Below are 11,266 nucleotides of genomic sequence, written 5' to 3'. Positions count from 1 at the left end.
TTTTGGATGGATTGAATTACAGAGTATAACTCTGATCGAGCTGATAAACCTTATGGACCTAATGTGACTCTTGGGTAGGCTCACAGGCCCCAAGATGCTCCATTAGGTTGGTTCCCTTTTGTTGTGTGCTTAGGGTAAGCCCTACGGACTTAAGGATACAGGCCCCAAAGCCTATCCTTAGGTTGGCTTCCTTTTCGCTGTATGCTTAAGGTAAGCCATATGGATGTAGTTCTGGGAACTGCGGCTGGTGTACAAGAGAATGGTTTAAACTACGAGTTTCAAAAGTTAAACTTCATTATGATTTTATGAGATTTACTTAACTATCATTTGATTAGTGTACCTATTATGATTTTTATCGTACTGATGGAATACACTAGACATCCTATTAGACCTCATGAAAACGTGACTGTATGAAAGGTTTCTTATGAACTGAGATTCATGGCTTCTACTCGATGAACTACTAATGGAAACCCAGATTATTCCGCAATTGGTATACGTTTGATTCAATAAGGAAATTATGACTTCCCATTTATATGCATGTCCTGTAGCATCATCTGGTAGTTCTGTATTACTGAGTTTTTTGAAGCTCACTCTATTACTCACCATTGCAGGTTAAAAGATTGTACCAGTACAACTATCAACATTAGTAAGGGAGTTCTTCCGGCGTTGTTTCCAGAGTATGGTACATGTAATTAGGGGGCATGTAATTGTATTTTGCTTTATATATAAGTCTTAAAATATGTTTTATTTCGAATACTGATAAATTTTATTTTGTACTCATAAATGATTTTATGAGTTTACATGTTTTAGGAAAAGTTTTAAAATTTCCGCTATTTTTACGGTGAGTCGCTCCGGTGGCCCTAATGTGACTTCCCAGATCGGATCGGGTTACCCGCATCAGTCTGGGGGTTACAAAACGTATGTGCCAAGTGTCACAATTGTCAAATAATTATTCATTTTTCTCAGATGAAATAAATGAAAACTTAGTATAGAGAATAAAGGGTCGATCCTAAGGGACTTAGAATTTTCCAATGTCGTCTTGTATTGATCTTGATCCAAGGAAACTGAAAGTAAAAAAAAGGGTTTGCTAATATAAAAATAAAATAAAATAAACTACGTAAAATAAATGAAAAAGAACGAAAGTAAATAGCTGAAAACAATATTGGTAAAAATAGCCTCAAGTTTGGCTTTGCCTCAATTCATTTTTATCATTGAAAAATATTTTATTTCATGATTTATTACGGTTACAGTCTACAAGGCCCAACCATTGTAACTTACTTTTCTCTTTGGTAAACTGATATTCCCAGTCCAACCTTTGAAATTCAATTCTCGTTTGGACTAACTACAGATTATGTTTCCTCAATGAGAATCGAATCCAATCTTAATTTTCCATGGCAGATCGCCGCTAAGTATGTTCACAAGAAGTTGAATTTGCTACCGACCGATTCTTCCCCCCAACTATAAATCAGAACAACATCGAGATCAACGTCAACTTTTTGAAATGAAATTGTTAAGTTTTTTAAAGTAAAGGTCGATTGCCAATCCAAGTTTACAAAATATTAAGAATGATATATGAAGATATTAAGTGCTTTTCAATTCTCACTTAATGAATTAAATTATTTCTAAGTCATCGGCTAATTGTGAAAATTAGCTAACCATGATGGAAATCAAACTTAGCATATCTAGAAAAAAAATAAAAAAATAAAAGTAAAAAGAAAGTAAAAGAGCTTTGAAAACTCGAGAGAATTTTATAAAACTGAAAAAAGTACATCTCAAGCTATATCCAAAAGGGGTATATTTAGTATACTAAAACCCTAAAGGTGGAACAAAATAAATTCAAAATAAAAATATCTCAAAAATAATCTAAAGATAAATCCTAAAATGTTTTCAAATTCAATTTTAAATTCTTAAATCATTTCAACTCGTCCAATATCTAAGATTAATGTTGACTGTACCTTCTAGAAACTGCAACTGATATGATCTTCTAGAAACTATCACGTTAGATCGCTTCATGCCCCAGGTCATGCCTATGTTTACAGTCATGATTTTAGAAAAACTGCAGGATCATCTTTTCTGGAAATTATGCTCCTGCACGAAATTGAACGAAACACAACTAAATCAGCAGTAATAAATCGACAATACTAAAAAATTAACAAGTAAATATATTCAATTTAGAACACCTATCAGTATAGTTAACCCTAAAGTTTCTATCAATAATTTGGGTTAGGTTGCAAGAAAAAAACATTACGAGTAGTTGCATGAAGCCCTTGATTCAGAGCAAGCAAACTCAAGTTATTCTTCGTACATTTGACAAGTTTTTTTATATTCCTTTTTCAATTACTTTACAATTAATGATCCAACTTAGTAATTATTAGATTGTTGTCTCATGGGATACCAGGTTTCTTCAACAAAGGGTAACATGTCCTAATTTTTGCTTTAACAATTATGGATAATAGAGACACAATAAAAACTCCAAAAGACTTGGGTGAATTAGGATATTAAATATGAATACTTCATATTGTGATGGGGACGATGATGATATGGAAAAAATTGTGTTTTTTCATTTGGGGAAAATGTTTAGTTTTTTAAGGTTTTCTTTTGTAGGGAAAGAGAGATAAGTGAAAAAAAAAATAAGGAAGATGAGTGGATCAATAAACATGATGTGCACCAAATTGATAGAATTATTATTAGATCTATTTGAATTAATTCTGCTTAGGACTAAATTGAATGTATATGCAATTAATAAGGATAAAATGCATTATTATACAAATTTGTTTTACTACCATGTGAGCAATTTTGTTAACAAGTAACGTTTGGTGGCTTGAGTAAAATAAAATTAAAAATTCAATGATATACTTGATAAATAGATTCTTTACAATGGCCAACCTAAAATCAACCCTATAGTTTTATTGGGTTAAAAACAATTTACACATTATTTATCAACACATCTCTGAAGTAATTACAATGATTGAATTATCCTTGTTTTTTAAAATGATCAAATTGCCATTGGACCTTAATGATCTAAATACCCTCGAGTTCTAAAATGACTAAAATAACCCCGAGTATTGAAATGACCCAAATACCCTCATGATATGGATTTAAGGAAATGTTTGTAGACAAGTTCTAAAAGTACCAGTGAAGCTTTAAATTTTGTAATGACCTAAAGGTTATGGGATTACCCAAACACGTCAGTCACTCTGGATATTATTGCAATATAGCATAAAATAAATACCATCGAAATACTAGTTCACTTCTTCAAGATCCATTCAACGATGAGTCAGAATGTGATTAGTTCAATTAGTGTAGTTTATGTTAAAAAGTAAATATTCGTAAAGTATCTCGATCTGAATGATTGACAAGTATCGTAGTCTTGGGATTTGTTTAGTTTGAGTTGACATGATTTTTTGATAAATCGACATGAAGCTTGAATTATGTAAATCATTGTTTCACCCTTATTGGATTAAGTTACTAAGAATTATCTAGGAAATTAAAATGTCTAAAATACACCTAATGGCCTAAATAATGGAATCACTCTAGTTATATCTGAAATATTAGATTATTATGATGTAGAGGTTCCTAAAAACTTTTCTGATGCACTTGAATCCTATTTGATCCAAGCATCAATCTCTAAAAGTTTGATTAGCTCCGTTAGTAATCAAACTCTTTTAATAGGGGCATCGTTCCTGAAATTCGATCTATTTTACGTAAGTTCATGTTTTCTATTCCTGATAACTACCAAATGTACAAAAATATTTCCTCTGTTTATAAAATGTATGACTATGATATTTGAAATAAAAACCCGATCTTTGATCTATGTTTTCTTATGTATATGATATTTGTCTTTTGATCTATGGTATTGTTGGTTATTGTTTACTATATGTATGATCTGATTTATTTTGGGTACTACTAGTATTTGTATGGAGTTCTGCAGGTTCAGCCCCGATTAGGCTAGTAATTCCTTACGACCTAAGGTGACCCTTGGGTGGGCTTCTGGGCTCAATGGGCCTAGTGGTAAGACTTTATAGACCCTATGTAACTCCCATAAAGTGACTCATTTGCTTTGTGCTTAGGGTAAGTCCTTATGGACCTAGGGGCACTCCTTTCAGGTGGCTTCTACGATTCGGCTAGAGTAAGTCCTTATGGACCTAAGGTGTTCCCTTAGGTTGGCTCCTATGCCCAATGGGCCTAGGGTAAGTCCTTATGGATGCAGTTCTGGGGAACTGCATATGGATTGTTTGGTTATAAGGTATTACAGTGATTTTAAAATCTGTTTCACTGAAATAAACTACTATAGATTTTAAAATATGATTTCATTTACTCTAATTTTGTGGGAACATACTAGACGTCCTATTTTGATCTCCTAAATCTGTCTCTTTGAACATTTCCTCTAAACTGTAAGTTTCCTGACAGTTACCTAAAGATTTAATAGTGAAATCTAGACTCATCACTAGGACTTGTATATGCCTGGATAACTAAGGAAATTTCATGCTTTGTCATATATCTGCTTGTCATCTAGCATTATCTCGTAGTTTTGTATTACTGAGCTTCCCATAGCTCACCCTGTTATATACCATCTCAGGTTAAAGATCGATCATGTGTAGTTATCAACATCAGTATGGGAGATCCTTCGGAATTGCTTGAGAGTACGGTACAGGTGTAATTGGGGGCATGTAGGTCACATTTGTTTTTATTTTTAGTCTGTATTTTATTTTGACATGGAAAACTATTAGATTCTATTTTAATATGTGAATGATCTTTCTGAAGTTATGTTTTTATTTCGAAATTGTTTTACGGTTTGAAATGGTTTAACAAAAATTTTAGTTTTCCTGAATTTTCATTGTGGGTCGCTTCGGTGGCCCTAATTTGACACCCTGGATTGAATCGGGTCACCCATAACGGTCTAAGGGTGTTACAATTAACCAAAAATATTGTATGTTGAATACATTATATATATATTAAGCTCAAATTCATTAAGAATTAAGACCTAACTACTTTTTTGTTTACACTAAACCTATGCAACTTGGAAAAGTATAAAAAATGACAACATAATTTAAAACTAAAAATAGCAGATATGTTTTAGCACTTAGATTAATTATTTAAAAAATCCTCGTTACAATTTTTTTTTTGAAGTAGAACTATAATATATTCATTGCCTTAACAACGTCCTATAACATGCATACAAGAAAAATACATTTATGTCTAGCATAAGAAAAATATAATGATGATCAACCAGTGCTAGCCTGATGAGCAAGAGTGTGAACAATTGAGACATTGACATACATAGATAGATCACTCTAATGTCCCAAAGCATCATAGAGAAGGAAAACCTTAAGAATATCCGAAATGAATGAATGAAAAACGAATCTTCCTTTAAACACATTCTCATCAAACACATATATATGAGAACCAACAAAATGTCATATCCAAACAAACTAAGGAACCAGACATAGGAAAAACAAGAAACCATGAAATCCTAAAGAAACATAGACCAAGAAGAAGACCAATGGAAGAAACCTACATTGGAAGTCCAAAAACATCGGTAGAAAACATTATATTAAATACGTTAAAATATAATTTGAAATTAATAATATCGATCAACAATAAATTGAAGAAATTAAAAATGACAGGGAAGTGGCCGAAGGAGACCACCACCACTGCCCTTGATGAAAAGCTTGTGGTAACCGCCAAGTAGTTTGTAACTGCAATATAGGTTTTATGATAGGAAAAACGTAAAAATTGGGTGATATAGTTACCATTGGATGTAAATAAAAATAAAAATTACGAAATTGTGAAATATCAGATCTCGGTAAGTATTGATATTCAATTACAAGTATCGATACTTGTTGCGAAATAAATATCAAATCACATTTAAAATTTTCGATTGCAACAAGAAATGTTACCAAAATATGTAACATATTAGATTGGACTACTTAAAATTTTAGGTTGTAACCTAAAACATTACGTTAATCATTATAAAGTATGTAAAAGAGATAACTTCTCCAAATACAACCTAAAATATTAATCTCAATTTCAAGTACTATGTAACATGTTAGGTTGCAATCGGAATCATTATCAATTAATTACTTTAGGGAGTATTAAAAGAAAGCATTTTTCAGTTGCGTTTGACTAGCTTTTTATATTCTTTTTTAATTAATTACTTCACAGTTACTGATCCAGTTTAGTGATTATCGGATTGTTGTCTCTGTGAGATACTTGATTTGTTCAACGAAGGGTAATATGTCTTAATTTCTGGCTTGACAATTATGGATAATTTAGGGGAAATAACTCTAAAATCTTGAGAGAACTTGGGGCTTAGGAAGGGTCGGCCTAAGAATACTTCATAATAAGAATCCGACCTATCATGTTCCATGTCAATGACATAGAAATCTGTAGGAAAAAATAATACATCGACCTTCACTAAGACATTTTCCAGCATTCCCACTAGATAGATCACGAATCGATCAACCAACTGTATGGTTACTCCCGTTTCCTTAAAAGGCTTGTTAGTAATCATTTTATAAATAGAAAACGTCATAACGTTGATTGAAGCCCATAAGTCACACATTGCACGTTTAATTTTAAAATTACCTATTTTACAAGGTATGGTGAACATACCTTGATCCTTCATCTTTGGTGGGAGCTTTCATTAAAAAATTATGGAAACATGTTCTCCCAAACTTACCTTTTCGTACCCCATTAATTTCCTTTTTGTAGTGCAATGCTCCTTTAAAAATCAAGCATACCTCGATGCTTGTCGAATTACTTCAAGAAGAGGTATGCTAATTTGAACTTTTCGAAACACCTCTAAGATCTCTCTTTCTTCAGCTCTTTTATCACGTTTTAACAATCTTGATGGGAAGGGTGGTGTGATTTCATGAGAAGAAGATGGAGGATGTGAATCAAATGTTCCTTGTATTTGTTGAGGTGGAGTTTCTTCTTGTTTTTCCTGATGTGTGGCTTTTTCTTCTGGAACTTTAGGTGAGATGACTATTCCACTTTGGAGTGTGATGGCACTAACATTCTCTCTTAGATTTAACTCCGTTTGAGAAGGTAGTCTTCCTTGTGATTCCAATTTCCCCACAGTTTGAGCTAGTCGACTCACTTGGTTATCCAACTCTTGAAAATGTGTCTCGGTTCGTCTCTGGAATTTTTCATGGGATGCAACCAACGTTTCTTGGGATAAGACCAATTTTTCATGGGATGTAACCATCTTTTCTTGTGAAATTGCTAATTTTTCAATGATTTCCTCCAATGATGGCTTTTGCATTTACTGTTGAGGATGAGCTCTTGGTTGATAAGTTGACATTTGATTCATCGCATAGCTGAAATTAGGATGGTCTCGCCATCCCAGATTATAAGTATTGCTATATGGGTTGTATGGTCTTTGTGGAGGACCTGGAAAGTTTCATATGTCATTGATTTCTTCATTGTCTCCTTCTTGTATCATCGGGCAGTAGTCTGTTGGATGGTCTAGCTTCGTGCATATCCTGCATGCTCTTGTTTCCCTAGACTTTCTTGCAACAAGTGAATTATCTACTTCAATTAATTTATCTAACTTATTTTCAAGGGAAAAGGTGCTTATCTCTTGAACCCGTCAGTTGGGTTCACTTGAAAACTATTGAGAGTTGGCTGCCATGGTTGAAATCAATTCTCTCGCTGTTGTTCGGGTCATGTTGACTAATGCTCCTCTCTTGGAAGCATCTACCATTTTCATTTCCATTGGCAAAAGACCTTCATAAAAGTATTGAAGTAACGTTTGCTCACTTAATTCGTGTTACAGACAACGTGCACAAAGCTTTTTAAATCGTTCCCAATAGTTATAAAGACTTTCTTCGGTCTTTTATCGAATAAAAATAATGCTCCTTCGTAACTCGCTTGCTTTAGCCGTTGGGAAGTACCTGTCAAGAAAAATTCGACTCATGTCAGCCCATGAATTAACTAAATTTGGAGGTAAATAAAATAACCAATCTTTAGCCAAGTCGGCTAAAGAGAAAAGGAAAGTCCTCAATTTAATTTGATCTTCGGTAACTCCTTGTGGTTTCATTCTAGTGCAAACTACAAGGAACTCCAACAATTGTTTGTGTGAATCTTCTGTGGGAAAGCCATAGAAAATAGGAAGAAGGTGAATAAGTCATGTCTTTAATTGAAATGAAGTCCCACCATTGAGAAAAGTGATACATAATGGCGTTTGAGTGACAGTAACTACGGCTAACTCTCAGATCGTTTGTTCTTTTTCTTCTACCATCGGGATTTGATCTTCATTATATGCGTCTATTTCAGAGTTTGTTTCTGGATTTGATTCTGTTTCTGAACTGTGCTCTTCTCGTCTCTTTTTTTTTCTTGAAGAGTTTGTGCGTGTATTCTTCGTGTTCGTGCTTTGATCTCCGGGTCAAGATCTACTAATTCGTCTGGGTTTCTTCTGGTCATAAACCAAAAACAAAGAAAAATAAATCAGTACTTCTCGTGAGTCCCAGGTAACGGTGCCAATTTGATAACTGTCGTTTTGCTATCAAAATAATTCTGACTTTTTAATAAGTAAAAAGTGAGAGTAGAATAGAGAAGCATAGTTGATCCACAAGGACTTTGGTGTTTCTGATTTAGTGGACTTTTTGATTTATAAGAAGATAGAATTTCATATAAAGATAAAAAGGTAAGAAAAAATTATAAAATAAATAATTAAATATAAATCATTTTAAATGGAAGATAAGGATAAAATAATAAAATAATAAATAATAATTATAAGATAATTATAAAGATAAAAAGGGGGGGTTTTAAATTATTTAAAGAAACAAAATGAGATAAAGATTAAATAAACAAACAAACAAACAAAATAAATTGAGATAAAGAAAATTTATGGTAAAAACAACCTCAAGCTTCTTCTTTGCCTCAAATTCCTTTGATAATCGAAATAGATTTTTACTTCAAGATTCACGTTGGCTACTTGTCTACAAGGACAATTCCTTGTGACTATGCTTTGTATACCGAATATCCAAGTGCATTCTTAAATTTTAGTTTGTGAGTTGCTATAAGAAACAACAATGTTGTAGATCTTTAAAACGTTGAAGTTCAAAAAGCTACCGACTCGGATTATGTTGTTTCAACAATAACTGATTTCGATCTTAGTTTCCTCTTAGCAAACAATTTTGCTAAGTGTGTTCACAAGAAGTTGAATTTGCTTCAATAAGCCTATCCTTCATCCCACGGTAACCATAAAAACATCCAGACCAACGCCGGCTTGTGGTTTTGAAAATTGTTTTGATTTGAAAATAAGCCCAGAAAACATAGAGAAAAATCCGAAGTGATTTAGTGTCTGACAATTCTCACGTTTGGAATTGAGCCTTCGCTTTAGCCTTCGGCTTAAAAGAAAATTAGCTAAGCATGACCAAAGTCATACATAGCATATTTGAAAACCAAACTTTAAAATAAAATAAAAAATTGAAAATTTGAAAGAAAATAAAAGAGAGAATTTTATAAAGCTAGAGAGAATAAGAAGAGTAAATTCTCAATTGTTGAGAGATATGTTTCTAGGCTTACCCTGAGAGAGTATTTATAGCCTTCAAAATCCTAAAAACAAAGTAAAGATAATCCTAAAATAAAGAAAATAAATCCTAATTAAAATACTTAAAGCTATTTAAACTATGATACCTAATAAAAAGATAAGATAAGATAAGATAAGATAAGATAAGATAAGATAAGATAAGATAAGATAAGATAAGATAAGATAAGATAAGATAAGATAAGATAAGATAAGATAAGATAAGATAAGATAAGATAAGATAAGATAAGATAAGATAAGATAAGATAAGATAAGATATAATATTTAAAATAATATCCTAAAACATGAGTTTAATTCAAATCCGAATTGCAAAAACATGCAGCTGATCCATTCGATCTTCTAGAAGCTTTGACTGGACATTCTAAAAGGTGTTGACGTCATTTCCTCGTCATATGTTTCAAACCCACTAATCTAGCTTTGATTCCAAAAATAAAAAAATGCAGAATTCTGTTCTTTTAGTGCAATTTCCATAATCTAGCGTCCTGCACAGAAAATGAATCAAAATGAACAAATAAGCCACAAAAACCAATGATTACGGAGCAATTCAAGCAAAATGATAACTAAATAAAGCACTTATCAGTTACATACCATTTCAGTTTAAAGATCGATCTTGTGCAGTTATCGACATCAGTATGGGAGTTCCTTCGGCGTTGCTTGAGAGTACGGTACAAGTGTAATTCGGGGCATGTAGGTCACATTTGTTTTTATTTTGAGTCTATATTTTATTTTGACATGGGACACTATTGGATTCTATTTTAATGTGTGAATGATCTTTCTGAAGTTGTGTTTTTATTTCTAAATTGTTTTACGGTTTGAAATGGTTTAACAAAAATTTTAGTTTTCCAAAATTTTCATTGTGAGTCGCTCCGGTAGCCCTAATTTGACACCCTGGATTGGATCGGGTCACCTGTATCGGTCTAAGGGTGTTACAATTAACCAAAAATATTGTATGTTGAATACATTATATATATTAAGATAATATTCATTAAGAATTAATGTCTAACTACTTTTTGTTTACACTAAACCTATGTAACTTGGAAAAGTATAAAAAATGACAACATAATTTAAAACTAAAAAATAGCGGATATGTTTCAGCAATTAGATCAATTATTTAAAAAAAATAAGCGTTACAATTTTCTTTGAAGTATAACAATAATATATTCATTGGCTCAACAACATCTTATGACATGCATACAGGACATATACATTTATGTCTAGCATAGGCAAAATATAACGATGATCGACCAGTTCTAGCATGATGAGCAAGAGCGTAAACAATTGAGACATTGACATACATAGATAGATCACTCTGACGTCCCAAAGCATCATAGAGGAGGAAAACCTGAAGAATATCCGAAGTGAATGAATGAAAAACGAATCTTCCTTTAACAACAGTCTCATCGGACACATATATCTGAGAACCAACAAAATGTCATATCCAAACAAACAAAAGAACCATGCATATGAAAAGGAAGCAACCATGAAATCCTAAAGAAACATAGACCAAGAAGAAGACTAATGGAAGAAACCTGCACTGGAAGTCCAAAAACATTGATAGTCATAATAGCCTTTATTAGAAAAAGGGCTAAGAGAAAATATTATTTTAAATACGATAAAATATAATTTAAAATTAATAATATTGATCAACAATAAATTGAAGAAAATAAAAATGATAGGAAAGTGGCCGGAGGAAACCACCACCACTGCCCT

General features: G+C 32.5%; 1 long non-coding RNA gene across 1 annotated transcript; it reads left to right on the top strand.

Annotated features, from left to right (window-relative positions):
- The first annotated feature begins 681 nt into the window (after nt 1-681).
- On the top strand, nt 682-10,488 carry LOC120181124. Its single transcript, XR_005521737.1, has 3 exons — nt 682-703; nt 6,925-6,929; nt 10,418-10,488. It is a non-coding gene; the product is annotated as an uncharacterized LOC120181124 (long non-coding RNA).
- The last annotated feature ends 778 nt before the right edge of the window (nt 10,489-11,266 follow it).

The sequence above is a fragment of the Hibiscus syriacus genome, unplaced genomic scaffold (assembly GCF_006381635.1).
Source record: "Hibiscus syriacus cultivar Baekdansim isolate YM2019G1 unplaced genomic scaffold, ASM638163v2 tig00112508_pilon, whole genome shotgun sequence".
NCBI classification, from domain to species: domain Eukaryota; kingdom Viridiplantae; phylum Streptophyta; class Magnoliopsida; order Malvales; family Malvaceae; genus Hibiscus; species Hibiscus syriacus.
This window is presented reverse-complemented; position numbering and strand designations above follow the sequence as displayed.